Source organism: Pristiophorus japonicus, chromosome 9 (assembly GCF_044704955.1).
Source record: "Pristiophorus japonicus isolate sPriJap1 chromosome 9, sPriJap1.hap1, whole genome shotgun sequence".
NCBI lineage: Eukaryota > Metazoa > Chordata > Chondrichthyes > Pristiophoridae > Pristiophorus > Pristiophorus japonicus.
In genome coordinates this window covers 199787011-199806650 of record NC_091985.1, presented here as the reverse complement: position 1 = coordinate 199806650, position 19640 = coordinate 199787011, and the positions used below count along the sequence as shown (strand labels likewise).

The 19640-nt window shown below is 46.5% G+C and overlaps 1 protein-coding gene across 6 annotated transcripts in view; it reads left to right on the top strand.

The window, feature by feature from the left end:
- LOC139273395 (NACHT, LRR and PYD domains-containing protein 3-like) overlaps positions 1-19640 on the top strand; it is a 103133-nt gene that overhangs the window by 25982 nt on the left and 57511 nt on the right. For all 6 annotated transcript variants that reach the window (XR_011595098.1, XM_070890264.1, XM_070890260.1 and 3 more), the window contains one exon: positions 5816-5977. The gene's annotated coding sequence lies outside the window, so the exon portion shown is untranslated. The remainder of the gene's footprint in view (positions 1-5815; positions 5978-19640) is intronic.

The following is a 19640-nucleotide window of genomic DNA, read 5'->3' as shown; positions in this document are numbered from 1 at the left end:
ATTACATGCCTCTTCCTTGGCTTTAACACTATCCTTAATTTCCCTTGTTAGCCACGGTTGAGCCACCTTCCCTGTTTTATTTTTACTCCAGACAGGGATGTACAATTGCTGAAGTTCATCCATGTGATCTTTAAATGTTTGCCATTGCTTATCCACCGTCAACTCTTTAAGTATCCTTTGTCAGTCTATTCTAGCCAATTCACGCCTCATATCATCGAAGTTACCTTTTCTTAAGTTCAGGATCCTAGTTTCCGAATGAACTGTGTCACTCTCCATCTTAATAAAGAATTCTACCACATTGTGGTCACTCTTCCCCAAGGGGCCTCGCACAACAAGATTGCTAATTAGTCCCTTCTCATTACACATCACCCAGTCTCGGATGGCCAGCTCTCTAGTTGGTTTCTCGACATATTGGTCTAGAAAACCATCCCTAATACACTCCAGGAAATCCTCCTCCACCGCATTGCTACCAGTTTGGTTAGCCCAATCAATATGTAGATTAAAGTCGCCCATGATAACTGCTGTATCTTTATTGCACACATCCCTTATTTCTTGTTTGATGCTGTCCCCAACCTCACTACTACTGTTTGGTGGTCTGTACACAACTCCCACTAGCAGTTTCTGCCCTTTGCAATTTCACAGCTCCACCCATACCGATTCCACATCATCCAGGCTAATGTCCCTCCTTACTATTGAATTAATTTCCTCTTTAACCAGCAACGCCACCCCACCTCCTTTTCCTTTCTGTCTATCCTTCCTAAATGCTGAATACCCTTGGATGTTGAGTTCCCAGCCTTGGTCACCCTGGAGCCATATCTCCGTGATGGCAATTACATCATACCCATTAACTGCTATCTGCACAGTTAATTCGTCCACCTTAATCCGAATACTCCTCGCACTGAGGCACAGAGCCTTCAGGCTTGTCTTTCTAACACACTTTGCCCTTTAGAATTTTGCTGTAATGTGGCCCTTTTTGTTTTTTGCCTTAGGTTTCTCTGCACCCCACTTTTACCATTCTCTTTTCTATTTTTGCTTCTGACACCATTTTATTTCCCTCCGTCTCCCTGCATAGGTTCCCATCCCCCTGACACATTAGTTTAACTCCTCCGCAACAGCACGAGCAAACACTCCCCCGAGGACTTTGGTTCCGATCCTGCCCAGGTGCAGACCGTCCGGTTTGTACTGGTCCCACCTCCCCCAGAACCGGTTCCAATGTCCCAGGAATTTGAATCCCTCCCTTCTGCACCACTGCTCAAGCCACGTATTCATCTGAGCTATCCTGCGATCCTTACAAAGAGAATATTCCGGATTATCAAACCCAGGGTAATTTAAAAAAAAAATTGTTCCTGGGATGTGGGCATCGCTGGCTAGGTCGGCACTTATTGCCCATCCCTAATTGTCCTTGAGAAGGTGGTGGTGAGCTGCCTTCTTGAACCTCTGCAGTCCGTGTGGTGAAGGTACTCCCACAGTGCTGTTCGGGAGGGAGTTCCAGGATTTTGACCCAGCGTTGATTATACTTCCAAATCAGGATGGTGTGCGACTTGGAAGGGAACGTGGAGGTGGTGGTGTTCCAGGTGGTATAAGTCACGCATTTGGGAGCTGCTGCCGAAGAAGCCTTGGTGAGTTGCTGCAGTGCATCTTGTAGATGGTGCACACTGCCGCCATGGTACGTGGAGCGAGTGAATGTTTAAGGTGGTGGATGGGCTGTCAATCAAGTGGGCTGCTTTGTCCTGGATGGTGTCAAGCTCCTTGAGTGTTGGAGCTGCACTCATCCAGGCAAGTGGAGAGTATTCCATCACACTCCTCCAGCCTCTGACCTGTTCTTGTTTCCACAGTATTTATGTGGCTGTTCGTTAAGTTTCTGGTCATTGGTGACTCACAGGATGTTGGTGGTACGGGATTCGGCGATGGTAATGTCATTGAATGGCATTCAGCCCCATGACAATGTTCTGAACCGGGCCATATTACAGGCACAAAGTGGCGCTATTCCACTTACAAGAGTGACACTGTGGAAGTCTCAGAGGGCCAATTTTTACTGTGAGGAACAACTAAAAACTAAACATGCAGCTCCGGAGTTGAAGAGTGCAGTGAATTCGGACAGACTGGGGGCATGGGCCCAGTGAGATCAGACGGTGTGTAACCCGGGGGCCCAGTGAGCTCAGACAGTGTGTAACCCGGGGGCCCAGTGAGATCAGACAGTGTGTAACCCGGGGGCCCAGTGAGATCAGACAGTGTGTAACCCGGGGGCCCAGTGAGATCAGACAGTGTGTAACCCGGGGGCCCAGTGAGATCAGACAGTGTGTAACCCGGGTGCCCAGTGAGATCAGACAGTGTGTAACCCGGGGGCCCAGTGAGATCAGACAGTGTGTAACCCGGGGGCCCAGTGAGATCAGACAGTGTGTAACCCGGGGGCCCAGTGAGATCAGACAGTGTGTAACCCGGGGGCCCAGTGAGATCAGACAGTGTGTAACCCGGGGGCCCAGTGAGATCAGACAGCGTGTAACCCGGGGGCCCAGTGAGATCAGACAGCATGTAACCCGGGGGCCCAGTGAGATCAGACAGCGTGTAACCCGGGGGCCCAGTGAGATCAGACAGCGTGTAACCCGGGGGCCTGTTGAGATCAGACAGTGTGTAACCCGGGGACCCAGTGAGATCAGACAGCGTGTAACCCGGGGACCCAGTGAGATCAGACAGCGTGTAACCCGGGGACCCAGTGAGATCGGACAGTGTGTAACCCGGGGGCCCAGTGAGATCAGACAGTGTGTAACCCGGGGGCCTAGTGAGATCAGACAGTGTGTAACCCGGGGGCCCAGTGAGATCAGACAGTGTGTAACCCGGGGGCCCAGTGAGATCAGACAGTGTGTAACCCGGGGGCCCAGTGAGCTCAGACAGTGTGTAACCCGGGGGCCCAGTGAGCTCAGACAGTGTGTAACCCGGGGGCCTAGTGAGATCAGACAGTGTGTAAACCGGAGAGGTTTGGCCCAGTGAGATCCCACAGTGTGTAACCCCAGTGAAATCAGACCATCTGCGGTAGACGTTATGTTTTCAGTGAAATCAGCGATTCGAGCACAAATGGCACCCAAAATTGCGCCTGATTTGAAAAATGTTTGCTCGGTTCCGCTCAGTTTCATTTTGCATATCGACAAGAGCTAAATATGAAATGAGGCAATACAATCGGGCAGTGTAATGAAAGCTAATTTTTAAAAACAGTAATTTGCTTCAAAAAATTTCCTTCATATATTTAAGAGTGGTAACTAGTAGCAGTTTAATTAATAGAGCTGGTATGGGTTAACACAGAAGAAAAAGCTTTTCAATGACTGTCAATCCACTACCTGTGAGTAATAACATTTTAAATGCCTGAAAACGACTTAATGTACAGAACCATTTCTAGTAATAAAAATAATATATTCAAAAGCTTTTCAAACCTTCCTGTTCGTGTCTTTGCACCAACAAAAGTAACTTTATTTCTACAGTCTTTTCAAAGGCCTGGAAACAAGCGTATTTAGAATCATTGAATCACAGAAACGTGCAGCATAGAAGGCAGCCATTCGGCCTATCGTGCTTGTACTGGCTCTTTGAAGGAGCAGTCATGCTTAGTACCACACACCCGCTCTTTGTCTGTAGCCCTGTAAGTTTCTCATCCTCAAGGACCTGTCCAACTCCCGTTTAAAATGTTTGTGGAATCTGCTTCCACCATCTTTTCAGGTCGAGCTTTCCGGATCCTGACAACTGAGTGCAAACAACTCTCCCCCCACCCCCCCCCCCAAATCTTTTTCCAATGATTCAATCTATGACCTCTAGTTATTGACCCATACAACCGAGGGAATATTTTCCCCCTATTTACTCTATCAAAACCTCTCATCATCTTGAAAACTATTAGGCCACCTCTTAACCTTTTCAATTCCAAGGAAAACAGGCCTCTCCTCATAACTAAAGGTAAAGGTAATCTGTACCCTTTCTAATTATTCCTGACGTGTGCTGCCCAGAATTGTCCACAATACTCCAGTTGATTTATGAAGTTCTAGCTTTTGTATTATATTCCTCTATTTATAAACTCAATCAATCAATAATCTTTTTACCCACCCTATCAGCTTACACTGTCACCATTAAGAATTTGTTTATATTGACACCAAGTTCCCTCTGCTCGTCTACATGTTTCAAAATTGTGCCATTTATAGTGTACTATCTTTCCATATTAGTATTTTCAAAGGGCACCACTTCACTCTTTTCCTCATTGAACTCCATTTGCCATGCTTCTGCCCATTTCATAATCCTGCCGATGTCATCCTGAAGCCTATAACTATTCTGATTGTGATCTACTACTTTGTTAAAGTTTGGAACCTTTATAATGCTACTCCATACACTTGAATCTCAGTCATTTATTAAAAAATTGCAAAGAGTAATGGACCCAGAACTGGCCCTTTGCTGAATACCACTGAAAACCAGCTCCCAGTTTGAAAAACATCCATCCACAGCTACCACCACCTGTTACTTCCTCTCCCTGAGACAATCTTTTATCCATAACCACCATGTTCCCCTTAATTCCATTGGCTTTTATTTTATTTAAAAGCCTCCTGTGTGGCACTTTGTCGAATACCTTGTGAATGTCTGTCTATATATATATATGCACACAAAAGCTGCTGCACTACCTTTACATTAAATAGGTTTACATAGGATATACAGCATAGGATATATATCGGTCTAACCAGTCCATGCCAGCATTTTTGCTCCACTCGAGTCTTCTCCCGTCTTTCCTCATCTAACTCTATCAACATAGACCTCTATTCCCTTCTCTCTCATATGCTTAGCTAGTCTCCCCTTAAATGCATCTATATATAATTTGCTGCAACCTTCTCTGTTACCTCATCATAGAATTAAATCAATTTCGTCAGGCACGATTTACCTTTAACAAATACATGCAGGCTCTCCTTGATTAACCCAAGCCTTTCCAAATTAAAGTTAATTTTTGTTCCAAACAATGGTTTTCAATAACTTCCCCGCCACTGATTTTAGGCTGGCTGGCCGATAGTTTCCTGGTTTATCTCTCCCCATTCTTGAATAGTAGTATAACATCAGCAACCCCCCAGTCCTCCCTCCACTGAGGATTAAAGGATTGTGGCCAGTGCCTCCGTTATTTCTACCTTTGCTTCATCCCTCGGATATATTCTATCCGGACCAGGTGACTTATAACTTCCATTAATGCTAATCTTTTTAAGTACGTCTTCTCTATCTATCACTATACCTTTGCCATGTCCTCTGCCTCGACATGAACATTTCCCTTTGTGTCCTTAATAGGACCAACATTTTTCCTATCAAACCACTTACACCGTGTACGTTTATCAAATGTTTTCAGGGTTCAATTTAATGTTGCCTGCTAATCTAATTCTACTAACTACTCCTTGCCTCCAGGATACCAGCGGATACTAACATTTGCCGCACAAATGCCAGGCAATGACTATTACCAAGATGAGAGAGCCTAACCATCGCCCTTTCGCACAAGATCAAGATCTACCCGTTGTTAAATAAAATTAAATGAAAAAATCCCTCGGGGTGTTATATCGCTTGCCAATTCGTTATCTCCCGTTTTTCACCAGCGAGTAAAGGTACAATGACCCTCTCGTGTAACGTTCTTGATACGGGCGCTCCCCATATGAATATAATCTGTTTGTGTAACTAAAAATGGTTCACATCACCAGTACAGTGGTCTGACTGTACTGAGCCTATTTTCACTGTAACCTCTCATCAGAAGCAGTCACCTTTTAGCATCAATTCATAAATTGAACTGTAATTGATTTTTTACAACTTATATTCGCAGCTCCAAATGCCACAATTATTGAGATGCTCCGAACATGGGATAATAACTCTACAAACTGGTGAAATTCTCTCAGGACAGACTGGACTTGGCGATGAAGAAGGGCTGGACGGTGTCATGGCGGGGTTTGTCTAAGAGGAAGAATTCAGTCGATTACAACATCGGGTAAGTGGCAGAGACAGAGATTGAGTTTGGTTGGTTTCAGTATCGCACAAGCAGCTGGATGCTGCAGCCCAGGAATTGCTGATAATTAATTGTACTGGATGAACACATCACACGTTACTGTGAGATCCTTTAAGTGCTATTTAACTCAAAGTTTAACCCCTTTAAATAAGAACATTGCAGAGCAAAGTGATATGATTGCATCAAATGCTGATCTGCTTGTTTTGCAACTCGTTGTTGCCTCGTGATTTTATCGATCACCTGACATGGGATCCTTTAGCTCTGATGAACTATTAAACATGTCGGGATCCATCTTTCGAGGGTGATTTTCAAATTGAGGCCTGGACGGCAAGCTGGTGTTGTGAATCAGTTGTCCGGTTTAAAAATCTGCATTTCAATTGAATACAATAGGAACAAAGATCGGGGTTTTCTACAAAGCAGATCCAGTTTTATACTGGGGGCAACAGAGTCTATCCCTTGATTTTACCGCCTGAGCAACACTGGGGATGACAATAACAGATTGTATTTAAACAGCACCTTTAACATAGCAAAACGTCCAATGGCAATTCACAGGAGAGTAACAAATCCAAAAGTTCACACCGAGACACATAAGGAAATATTAGGACAGATGACGAAAAGCTTGGTCAAAGAGGTAGGTTTTAAGGAGCGTCTTAAGGAGGAAATAAAGGGAGAGAGGCGACGAGGTTTAGGGGGAGTATTCCTGAGCTTAGGGTTTTGGCAGCTGAACGCACGGTTACCAATAGTGGAGTGATTAAAATCCGGGGTAAAAAGAAAAAAAATCTTGTCTATATAGAGTGCCTTTCACGTCCTTGGGACGTCCCAAAGCACTTTACAGCCAATTAATTAATTTTGACGTATAGTTACTGTTGTAATGTTGGAAAGGCGATAGCCAATTGGCACACAGCAAGCTCCCACAAACAGCAATGTATTAATAAAGAGATCACCTGTTTCTTGTGATGTTGATTGAGGGATAAATATTGGCCAGGATACCAGGGATAACTCCTCTGTTCTTTTTCGGAGTATTGTCACGGGATCTTTCACATCCACCTGAGAGGGCAGACGGTGTCTCAGTTTAACATCTCATCTGAAAGGCGGCACCTCCCACAGTGCAGCACTGCACTGCAGCGTCGGCCTGGATTTCTGTGCTCCAGTCTCTCGGATGGGATTTGAACCCACGACCTTCTGACCCAGAGCCGACAGTGTTACCGGCTGAGCCACAGCTGACCCACAAGAGGGATGTGCAAGGCGCCTGAATTAGAGGAGCGTTCTGGGGCTAGATTAGATGATCAAGATAGGATCGAGGCTATGGAGGAACTTGAAAAGAAGGATGAGAATTTTGAAATGGAGGCCTTGCTTAACCGGGAGCCAGTGTAGATCAGCGAGTACAGGAGCGATAGGTGAATACAACTTATTGCGAGTTAGGACACGGGTAGCAGAGTTTTGCATGACGTCAAGCGATGACGGATACTGCAGAGATGAGAGTCTGCGGGTGAGGATCACCCACCGTTGCAGCGACCTCCTGTTTGTTGTTTTACCAGCAGCTTTAACAGAAGCAAAGTCAGACGGGTTCTGTTTTGGGCATGCAGTGAACCTTCCGATTTTCCTTCGTCATTATCACAGATGATACTGAAGTCCTAGCCGGTTGAGAAGAATATCTATCCCATCATACCAGCAATTCCACCAATGAGCCTTTCAAATAATACCTTAATATTTAGCGTTTATTGTGTTGGTTAACCTGAATAAGCATTCCCTTTGAATCGCATTTAAATTGGAATCGGATTAGATGCCTGAGACCAGATTTTCTCCAAGGTTTTTGGTAGCACGAAAAATGTTGGCGCCGTGTTGAGAAAAGCTGTGGGGCTGAAATGGGGGCACAGCATGGGCGGTAACAGGTCGGCCACTGGTTATACTGCTTGTAAGATTTTATTTTCCACTGAAGTCCAGGGTGCCACCTCCCCTCCATCCTATCACTACACAGGAAATTAGGACGGGTGTGTATCAGAGAGCTGATCCAGTCCCATCAGTTTCTGCCCTTGTCCAAGTAGAGCTTGTGCATAATTGAAACTTCGGACAATGGTCTAAAATATACAGTAGCGAATTGTCTGCCCACTGTACATCATGCCCGATTTTCATTCAAGTTGAAGTAATTGAATAATCGGCAATTCCATCATTGCTATTTTAAACTGTTGTATTGACCATGAGGTTATGTAGATCAGAGCAGGAAGTTACAACGGAATATAGACAAGATAAGTGGGTGGGCAAAACCATGGCAGGCCACACCTTTTTCAATAGCCTGAACGAAAAATGTTAAGTCATGACATGTTTTCAGTTTTTAAATCTTTCTTGGAGAAAGATTGGTGACTTAACTTGCAGCAGTTGGGAACTAATAGCGTGCGATTCAATCTCACCGGGGTGAAAAGTGTGATAGTGGATCGACCTCCCTCCATTGATTTGAACAGAAAGGAAATAATGGTGGGATATATAACAGGCGACTGACATGTAATTATGTTTTGTACCTGCGCACTAGCTTTAGTGATTTGTGTACGTGGGCACTAAATCCCACCACAGCTCCTAGTCCCTCGCCATTCCAATTTTTCTTTGACTGGTGCAAAGTGGATGACCAAGCACTTTCCCATGTTCCACCAGCCATAGTTTTGCCCACTCACTTATTTTTCTATGTCCCGTTGTAACTTCCTACAACGAACTACATAACCTATCATGCAATCTGTAAACTTGGATATACAAATCTCTCTTCCTTCACCCAAGCCATTAATATATATGGTGAACAGTTGCGGCCCTAATACAGATCCCTAGGGAACATTACTTGTCACATCCCGCCAATCAGAGAATTGTCTTTATAACCGTACTCTGTCCCCTACCTCCCAGCCAATCACCAACCTGTGTCAAGAGGTTACCCCCAATGCCGTGCGCATTTAATGTTGCTGCTAATCTCTAGTATGGTGCAGCTTATTCCTTTGATCTATACTCGAAGAAGAATGGGTACAGCCTGTGGCACTAATCTACTCTCCAGTTGTGGATGGTGTGGACTGCATCATTTCACCCACACTCCAGCAATATGAGTATACTCTCCAGCATTGTCACAACGTTTCACGCTGAGAGACTTCCTTTTTCTTATATCATCAACCATTATTGTTGCCATCTGAGCTATGCAGTTCCATGTGATCTTGCTGTTCAGCCACATTCTATTGAAATAGTAGAGTGCTTGCTTAGGGAATCTTGTGTCAGGCATGCGGACGATGTGACCCAACGGAGCTGGTCGAACGTGGTCAGTGCTTCAATGCTGGGGATGTTGGCCTGAGCGGAAACACGTGACGTTGGTGTGTCTATCCTCCCAGTGGATTTTCAGTATCGTGCAGAGGCAGCGCTGGTGGTACTCCTCCAGCGCTTTGAGATGTCTGCTGTATAGAGCTCGGACATGGCAAGCAAGTCTGAGGTGGGCAGAGGAAACGTTTCAAGGACACCCTCAAAGTCTCCTTGATAAAAGTGCAACATCCCCACCGGCACCTGGGAATCCCTGGCCCAAGACTGCCCAAAGTGGAGGGAGAGCATCCAGAAGGGCGCTGAGCACCTCTAGTATCGTCGCCGACAGCATGGGGAAACCAAGCGCAGACAGCACAAGGAGCGTGCGGCAAACCAGGCTCCCCACCCACCCTTTCCTTCAACCACTGTCTGCCCCACCTGTGACAGAGACTGTAATTCCCGCATTGGACTGTAGAGCCACCTGAGAACTCACTTTGAGTGGAAGCAAGTCTTCCTCGGTTTCGAGGGACTGCCTATGATGATGATTGAAATGCACCAAAACTGTTCTAATCCATTTCACACAAGTCTTACAATTACACTTTCCGACATGAAATTACCAGTTTTGAAAGACAGCAGAAGGAAATCCTTATTAGTCAGCAAATGGTGTTAGGGAAACTGATGGGATTGAAGGCCGATAAATCCCCAGGGCCTGATAGCCTGCATCCCAGAGTACTTAAGGAAGTGGCCCTAGAAATAGTGGATGCATTGGTGGTCATTTTCCAACATTCCATGGACTCTGGTTCAGTACCTATGGATTGCTAATGTAACCCCACTTTTTAAAAAAGGAGGGAGAGAGAAAATAGGGAATTATAGACCGGTAAGCCTGACATCGGTAGTGAGGAAAATATTGAAATCAATTGTTAAAGATGTAATAGCGTATTTCGAAAGCAGTGACAGGATCGGTCCAAGTCAGCATGGATTTATGAAAGGGAAATCATGCTTGACAAATCTTCTAGAGTTTTTTGAGGATGTAGAGTGGATAAGGGAGAACCAGTGGATGTGGTGTATTTGGACTTTCAAAAGGCTTTTGACAAGGTCCCACACAAGAGATTAGTGTGCAAAATTAAAGCACATGGTATTGGGGGTAATGTACTGATGTGGATAGAGAACTGGTTAGCAGACAAGAAGCAAAGAGTGGGAATAAACGGGTCCTTTTCAGAATGGCAGACAGTGACTAGTGGGGTGCCGCAAGGTTCAGTGCTGGGACCCCAGCTATTTACAATATACATTAATGATTTAGACGAAGGAATTGAATGTAATATCTCCAAGTTTGCAAATGACACTAAACTGGGTGGCAGTGTGAGCTGTGAGGAGGATGTTAAAAAGCTGCAGGGTGACTTGGACAGGTTAGGTGAGTGGGCAAATGCATGGCAGATGCAGTATAATGTGAATAAATGTGAGGTTATCCACTTTGGTGGCAAAAACAGGAAGGCAGATTATTATCTGAATGGTGACAGATTAGTAAAAGGGGAGTTGCAAGGAGACCTGGGTGTTATGGTGCATCAGTCTTTGAAGGTAGGCATGCAGATACAGCAGGCGGTGAAGAAGGCAAATGGTATGTTGGCCTTCATAGCGAGGGGATTTGAGTATAGGAGCAGGGAGGTCTTACTACAGTTGTACAGGGCCTTGGTGAGACCACACCTTGAGTATTGTGTACAGTTTTGGTCTCCTAATCTGAGGAAGGACATGCTTGCTATTGAGGGAGTGCAGCGAAGGCTCACCAGACTGATTCCCGGGAAGGCTGGAGTGACATATGAAGAAAGACTGGATCGACTGGGCCTGTATTCACTGGAATTTAGAAGGATGAGAGGGGACCTCATAGAAACATATAAAATTCTGACGGGTTTAGACAGGTTAGATGCAGGAAGAATGTTCCCAATGTTGGGGAAGTCCAGAACCAGGGGTCACAGTCTAAGGATAAGGGGTAAGCCATTTAGGACCGAGATGAGGAGAAACTTCTTCACTCAGAGTGTGGTGAGCATGTGGAATTCTCTACTGCAGAAAGTTGTTGAGGCCAGTTCGTTGGATATATTCAAGAGGGAGTTAGATGTGGCCCTTAGAGCTAAGGGGATCAGGGGGTATGGAGAGAAAACAGGAAAGGGGTACTGAAGTTGCATGATCAGCCATGATCTTATTGAATGGGGGTGCAGGCTCGAAGGGCCAAATGGCCTACTCCTGCACCTAATTTCTATGTTTCTATGTTATTTATTTGAACTTTGGTCTATAGTGTAATATAGGGATATCGAATTGGCGCCCAGCTTGCACCGTGCTCTCCATTGAGATCAATGGACCAGAAAATCAGGAGAGCGTAAAATGGACAGTGGATTGGATATCCCTCTTTGCACGAGAATTAGCGCCATGTTGTCTTGTATTTAATTTCAAAAGATTTACCGTTGTAATAATCACATGCTGCTAAACAATTAACAGAATAAAGCACTGTTCAATTGAATAATATGTCGACACAGATTTTCCCCGCACGTCTCGCACACCGCTCTGACCCACCCTCACACCGCCCTGACCCACCGGCCCGCCGCCCTGACCCACCCTCACACCGCCCTGACCCACCGGCCCGCCGCCCTGACCCACCCTCACACCGCCCTGACCCACCGGCCCGCCGCCCTGACCCACCGGCCCGCCGCCCTGACCCACCGGCACTCACAAGCTGATTAACGCGGAGTGGAAATATTTTTCACAGTTTTCGAATTTACAAGTCCAGGGTATCGACTCTTGATTTTGTATCAACGGTACATTGGAATTGTTTTAAATCCAGATCTTTCTGGTCAATTCTAATATACTCCGCTCTAACCCGGAAGTAAACGTTTTACAGATAAATTTAGTTGAGATGGGCCTCATTCATGTAAACCAAGTAGCGTAATTCAACAACGTCAGATTTAAGGCCCTGCTCCTGGGGAATGTGATCAGGCCGCAGGAACCGGTAAGTGTGAAGCAACTCCTTCTCCCAGAGACTTATTAAATGAGAAAACTCCAAGCATTGACCAAAAAACAGGTTAGTAGAACGAAGCTATGAAACTCACTTGAAATAAAACCTTTCGGAACATTTCAACCACTACTGAAAAACTTTGCCCATTCACTTTCTGACCGGCAAAAAAAAATTATATGATTACAGATATGAAACACTATACTTGTCGCATATGCTGGTTTCTGTTCTCTATCCCTCTACTTTAATATTTCTGGAATACTTTTAGATAAAAAGGCTAAGGGGATAGAAATTGCTTTTCGTGCACAAAACGGCAGCGCCCTTTGAATGCACACATAATTACATGGCCGCAGAGAAAGCCTCAAATGTGCCCATCTCTGTTAAATAAAATAAGTGACTGTCAGCGCCACTTGCACTGCGCATTGGCAACATGTAGAATGATGGGCGTCAATGTTGCAGGTTGCTGACGGCAAAAAATGACAACCTGCACCTCTAAATGTGGAGGAGCATTTTGGCTGTAGGCCAAGATGTGGAGATTGTGGACAATGGCCGGCACAGCAGACCCCACAAGTGCTTCCCAGTTTCCAGTCCCTGATTTTGAGGTTTTGCAGGAGATCTCCAGCAATCGGGACTTCTTCTATCCACCAGGTGGCAGGGAGATATCCACGCAACTGCGAGTGGGCCTAGGTGGCAGAAATATAACCCGAGTGCATGGCAGCATTGCAGGAAGAAATTCAATGAACTCTCACTGAAATATCCATGATAAGCCTACTAACTGCTTTATGTCATTACTCTCACGTTGCATTACATGTTGCCCCGGTGCTCTCATCCCTACCCTCCCCAATTACCAGAGCTCTCCTCGATTCACTGCAAATTTATATCTGTGTATTCAGCACTCCAGTAGTAGCAACATCTTCTGGATACAGGGAATACATTTTAATAGTTTCTGCTAAACGAGAAAAATAACATTATAGTACAGCAGGTTGTATAGAGACATATGATTGTCATGGTTTAATAACACTTTTTAAAAAAATTAATAGTGCCTGTCTGAATTCCTTTTATAGCAGAGAATATTGTTCACATGATACCCTGCACTGGGGACGCTGCAGTGAACATTCGTACACATCCGCCTGCCATTCACCCCTGTTTCTTCAACAAACGCAGTGAGAACACTTTCCAACACATCTGTCGAAGCATGAGCAAAGCCATGGAGATTCTCCAATAATGTATTAAAAGTCAGATTTTAATGCACACTTTCTGTAAACGTCACACTTATTGCTGCCCTCGTCTCCTGTCACGTTCACTTCCTGTTACACATCAAACTTCACATTGCTACAATAAAATCGTCCTGTCACCTCTCATGCTCCCTTACTGGGGTTTTGTTGTGGGGTTGGGGTATTGGTGTGGGGCTCGGTCAGTGGGGTGTCGGTGCGGGGCTGTGTCAATGGGGATTCGGTGCGGGGCTGTGTCAGTGGGATGTCGGTGTGGATCTGGGTCAGTGGGGATTCGGTGTGGATCTGGGTCAGTGGGGTGTCGGTGTGGATCTGGGTCAGTGGGGTGTCGGTGTGGGGCGTCGGTGTGGATCTGGGTCAGTGGGGTGTCGGTGTGGGGCTGGGTCAGTGGGGATTCGGTGTGGATCTGGGTCAGTGGGGTGTCGGTGTGGATCTGGGTCAGTGGGGTGTCGGTGTGGGGCGTCGGTGTGGATCTGGGTCAGTGGGGTGTCGGTGTGGGGCTGGGTCAGTGGGGATTCGGTGTGGATCTGGGTCAGTGGGGTGTCGGTGTGGATCTGGGTCAGTGGGGTGTCGGTGTGGGGCGTCGGTGTGGGGCTGGGTCAGTGGGGATTCGGTGTGGATCTGGGTCAGTGGGGATTCGGTGTGGATCTGGGTCAGTTGGGTGTCGGTGTGGATCTGGGTCAGTGGGGTGTCAGTGTGGATCTGGGTCAGTGGGGATTCGGTGTGGATCTGGGTCAGTGGGGTGTCGGTGTGGATCTGTGTCAGTGGGGTGTCGGTGTGGATCTGTGTCAGTGGGGTGTCGGTGTGGATCTGTGTCAGTGGGGTGTCGGTGTGGATCTGGGTCAGTGGGGTGTCGGTGTGGATCTGGGTCAGTGGGGTGTCGGTGTGGATCTGTGTCAGTGGGGTGTCGGTGTGGATCTGTGTCAGTGGGGTGTCGGTGTGGATCTGTGTCAGTGGGGTGTCGGTGTGGATCTGGATCAGTGGGGTGTCGGTGTGGATCTGGATCAGTGGGGTGTCGGTGCGGGGCTGGGTCAGTGGGGATTCTGTGTGGATCTGGGTCAGTGGGGTGTCGGTGTGGATCTGGGTCAGTGGGTGGGAGGAGACTCGTGTGGAGCAGAAACACTGACCTGGAAAAGTTGCCCCAAATGGCCTATTTCAGTGCTATACATTGTGCTGTAAAATGAGAAGAAACAATGCCACATTTTCTGAAGCAGTCTCAGTTCACAAAACTGTCGGAAGTGTTGCTCTCATCCTGTCGCCTGCAACAAGCAAACTCCTCCGGTAGAACTAAGAGATTATGTCAATCAGCCAGAGCACGTGGAATGTTGTGTAGAAGTGAAATGTGTTTAACTTGCTCTATAACATTAAACCGCAAATGAGACTTGTTTATTTCAGAGGAGGGGGTTTGATCAAAGAGAGTCGCCCAGTTTCACACGCGGGTTAAGAGTTAGCCATGTTTACCTTCATCTTCAGCCGCCATTTCCTCTCAATGTTTTGTCCCCTGCCGAATATCTGCCCATTTTTCTCACCACTCCACATTTGAATCGCTCCAGTTGAGTTTCCCCTCCTGCCACAGCACTGAAATGGCAATAAACAAAGTCATAATTGACACTTGCTATGACTGTGACCATGGTAAACTATCCCTCCTCGTTCTTCTCGACCTCTGCAGTCTTTCACACGGTGGAGCACAGCATGCTCCTGCAACGCCTCTCCTCCAGCTCAGTGGGACTGACCTCGCTTGGTTCTGATTTTACCCACATATCTTAACCAGAGAACCTTCATCAAGGGTTTCTCTTCCCGCTCCCACGCTGTTGCCTCTGGAGTCCCCCATGGATCTCCCCTCGCCCAACCTATTTCTCATCTGCATGCTGCCCCTTGGAGACATTATTTGAAGAAAAGAGATTAGCTTGCCCATATCCACTGACAACACTCTGCTCCACCTCTCCATTACCTCTCTCCAACCCTCCACTGCCTTTGCTTTCTCATGCTGCTTGTCCAACAGCCAGTCTTCGATAAGCTACATTACTGTGGCCATGCAGCTCAGAGGGAAGATTGATTGGGAAGACTGAAAACATTGTCTTCAGCCTCCACCGTGAATTCTGTTCCATCGTCAATGATTACATTCTCATCCCAGGCAATGTCTTGTATTGAACCAGACTGTTTACAACCTCAGTGTTCTTCATGGCCCCATCCCTCGCTGTCTCTAACCTCCTCCAGCTCTGCAAGCTCTCATCTCCAAGATCTCTCTGTTCCTGGAACTCTGGCCTCTTGTTCTTTATATGGCGGCTGCACCTTCCGTTGTCGCGGCTCTCTGCTCAGCAATTCCCCACCTAAACCCCTTCACCTCCCTCTCCTTGAAGCCCATCCTAAAACTTCGACCAAACCTTTTGGCCACCCCTGCTTCTAGTTCCTTTATTAAGGGCTCATCTTCTGTCTGAATTGGCTGCTGTGAAGTGCCTTGAGATGTTTTTCGATGTTAAAAGAGCTGCGAAAATGCAAATTGTTGTTGCTGTCATGTGTTTATTATACTCGTGTCAGTGTGAGTGACAGCAGATAACTGAATCTTACAAGGTCTAAAACTTGGTTATACATTAATGCTGGAGATAACTTCAACTATAGTGGAAAAATTATTGATCCAAGCCTGAATTGCTTGTACATTTCCCCAGTGGGGAAAGGAAAGGACATAGACTGATGGTTTGATTGGAAGGACGTACGTGGGCACACAAAGTGACACATGCGCACAAGTGGAGAATTCTGATTGTGAACAGCAGGAAAATTTACTACTTGTATATTTATGCTGTTTTTTGAGATGGTAAGACCCTAAAAGAAATTGAAAACATAAATGTTGTGCATCACCTCATGTTAAATGTTACATGATTCACAACATTATACATTAGTATTGGTGGTAACTAGTGGGGTATTATATATCATAACATTATACATTAGTGTTGGTGGTAACTAGTGGGATATTATACATCATAACATTATACATTAGTGTTGGTGGTAACTAGTGGGGTATTATACATCATAACATTATACATTAGTGTTGGTGGTAACTAGTGGGATATTATACATCATAACATTATACATTAGCGTCGGCGGCAGTCGGGAGCAGCATCGAGGAGGTGCGTGGAGAGGCCTATAAAAGGCACAGCAGGGAGTCCGGGGCCCAGCGTCGGCGGCAGTCGGGAGCAGCATCGAGGAGGTGCGTGGAGAGGCCTATAAAAGGCACAGCGTCGGCGGCAGTCAGGAGCAGCGTCGAGGAGGTGCGTGGAGAGGCCTATAAAAGGCACAGCAGGGAGTCTGGGGCCCAGCGTCGGCGGCAGTCGGGAGCAGCGTCGAGGAGGTGCGTGGAGAGGCCTATAAAAGGCACAGCAGGGAGTCCGGGGCCCAGCGTCGGCGGCAGTCGGGAGCAGCGTAGAGGAGGTGCGTGGAGAGGCCTATAAAAGGTGTGACTTGTGCAGCTACAGGGAGAAGGCAAAAAAGAAGTAGAAAGAAATCAAAAGGTGACGTCACAGCCAAGAGGGTAAGTGATTGGCTGGTGATTGGTGAGTAGTTTTTCTTTTTTCTCTTCTATATCAGTGAGTAACTTTTAACACTGTTGTTGCCAATTTAAGTGTATATAAGGGTTAAGTCATGGCAGGAGAGCTCGGTCGGGTGTTATGCTCCTCCTGTACCATGTGGGAACTCAGGGACACTTCCGGTGTCCCTGACGATTACGTGTGCGGGAAGTGTATCCGCCTCCAGCTCCTGACAGACCGCGTTGCGGAGTTGGAGCTGAGGGTGGATTCACTCTGGAGCATCCACGATGCTGAGAATGACGTGAGTATCACGTGTAGCGAGTTGGTCGTACCACAGGGAAAGGGTCCACAGCCAGATAGGGAATGGAAGACCAACAGGAAGAGCAGTGCAAGGAAGGTAGTGCAGGAGTCCCCTGTGGTCATCCCCCTGCAAAACAGATACACTGCTTTGGGTACTGTTGAGGGGGATGACTCATCAGGGGAGGGCAGCAGCAGCCAAGTTCATGGCACCGTGGCTGGCTCTGCTGCACAGGAGGGCAGGAAAAAGAGTGGGAGAGCAATAGTGATTGGGGATTCAATGGTGAGGGGAATAGATCTGCGTTTCTGCGGCCGCAACCGAGACTCCAGGATGGTATGTTGCCTCCCTGGTGCAAGGGTCAAGGATGTCTCGGAGCGGGTGCAGGCTATTCTAAAAAGGAAGGGAGAACAGCCAGTTGTCGTGGTGCACATTGGTACCAACGACATAGGTAAAAAGAGGGATGAATTTAAGGAGCTAGGAGCTAAATTAAAAAGTAGGACCTCAAAAGTAGTAATCTCGGGATTGCTACCAGTGCCACGTGATAGTCAGAGTAGGAATCGCAGGATAGCGCAGATGAATACGTGGCTTGAGCAGTGGTGCAACAGGGAGGGATTCAAATTCCTGGGACATTGGAACCGGTTCTGGGGGAGGTGGGACCAGTACAAACCGGACGGTCTGCACCTGGGCAGGACCGGAACCAATGTCCTAGGGGGAGTGTTTGCTAGTGCTGTTGGGGAGGATTTAAACTGATATGGCAGGGGGATGGGAACCAATGCAGGGAGACAGAGGGAAACAAAAAGGAGGCAAAAGCAAAAGACAGAAAGGAGATGAGGAAAAGTGGAGGGCAGAGAAACCCAAGGCAAAGAACAAAAAGGGCCATTGTACAGCAAAATTCTAAAAGGACAAAGGGTGTTAAAAGAACAAGCCTGAAGGCTTTGTGTCTTAATGCAAGGAGTATCCGCAATAAAGTGGATGAATTAACTGTGCAAATAGATGTTAACAAATATGATGTGATTGGGATTACGGGGACGTGGCTCCAGGATGATCAGGGCTGGGAACTCAACATCCATGGGTATTCAACATTCAGGAAAGATAGAATAAAAGGAAAAGGAGGTGGGGTAGCATTGCTGGTTAAGGAGCAAATTAAGGCAATAGTTAGGAAGGACATTAGCTTGGATGATGTGGAATCTATATGGGTAGAGCTGCAGAATACCAAAGGACAAAAAACGTTAGTGGGAGTTGTGTACAGACCTCCAAACAGTAGTAGTGATGTTGGGGAGGGCATCAAACATGAAATTAGGGGTGCGTGCAATAAAGGTGCAGCAGTTATAATGGGTGACTTTAATATGCACATAGATTGGGTTAACCAAACTGGAAGCAACACGGTAGAGGAGGATTTCCTGGAGTGCATAAGGGATGGTTTTTTAGACCAATATGTCGAGGAACCAACTAGGGGGGAGGCCATCTTAGACTGGGTGTTGTGTGAGAGAGGATTAATTAGCAATCTCGTTGTGCGAGGCCCCTTGGGGAAGAGTGACCATAATATGGTGGAATTCTGCATTAGGATGGAGAATGAAACAGTTAATTCAGAGACCATGGTCCAGAACTTAAAGAAGGGTAACTTTGAAGGTATGAGGCGTGAATTGGCTAGGATAGATTGGCGAATGATACTGAAGGGGTTGACTGTGGATGGGCAATGGCAGACATTTAGAGACCGCATGGATGAACTACAACAATTGTACATTCCTGTCTGTCGTAAAAATAAAAAAGGGAAGGTGGCTCAACCGTGGCTATCAAGGGAAATCAGGGATAGCATTAAAGCCAAGGAAGTGGCATACAAATTGGCCAGAAATAGCAGAGAACCCGGGGACTGGGAGAAATTTAGAACTCAACAGAGGAGGACAAAGGGTTTGATTAGGGCAGGGAAAATGGAGTACGAGAAGAAGCTTGCTGGGAACATTAAGACGGATTGCAAAAGTTTCTATAGATATGTAAAGAGAAAAAGGTTAGTAAAGACAAACGTAGGTCCCCTGCAGTCAGAATCAGGGGAAGTCATAACGGGGAACAAAGAAATGGCGGACCAATTGAACAAGTACTTTGGTTCGGTATTCACTGAGGAGGACACAAACAACCTTCCGGATATAAAAGGGGTCAGAGGGTCTAGTAAGGAGGAGGAACTGAGGGAAATCCTTATTAGTCAGGAAATTGTGTTGGGGAAATTGATGGGATTGAAGGCCGATAAATCCCCAGGGCCTGATGGACTGCATCCCAGAGTACTTAAGGAGGTGGACTTGGAAATAGCGGATGCATTGACAGTCATTTTCCAACATTCCAT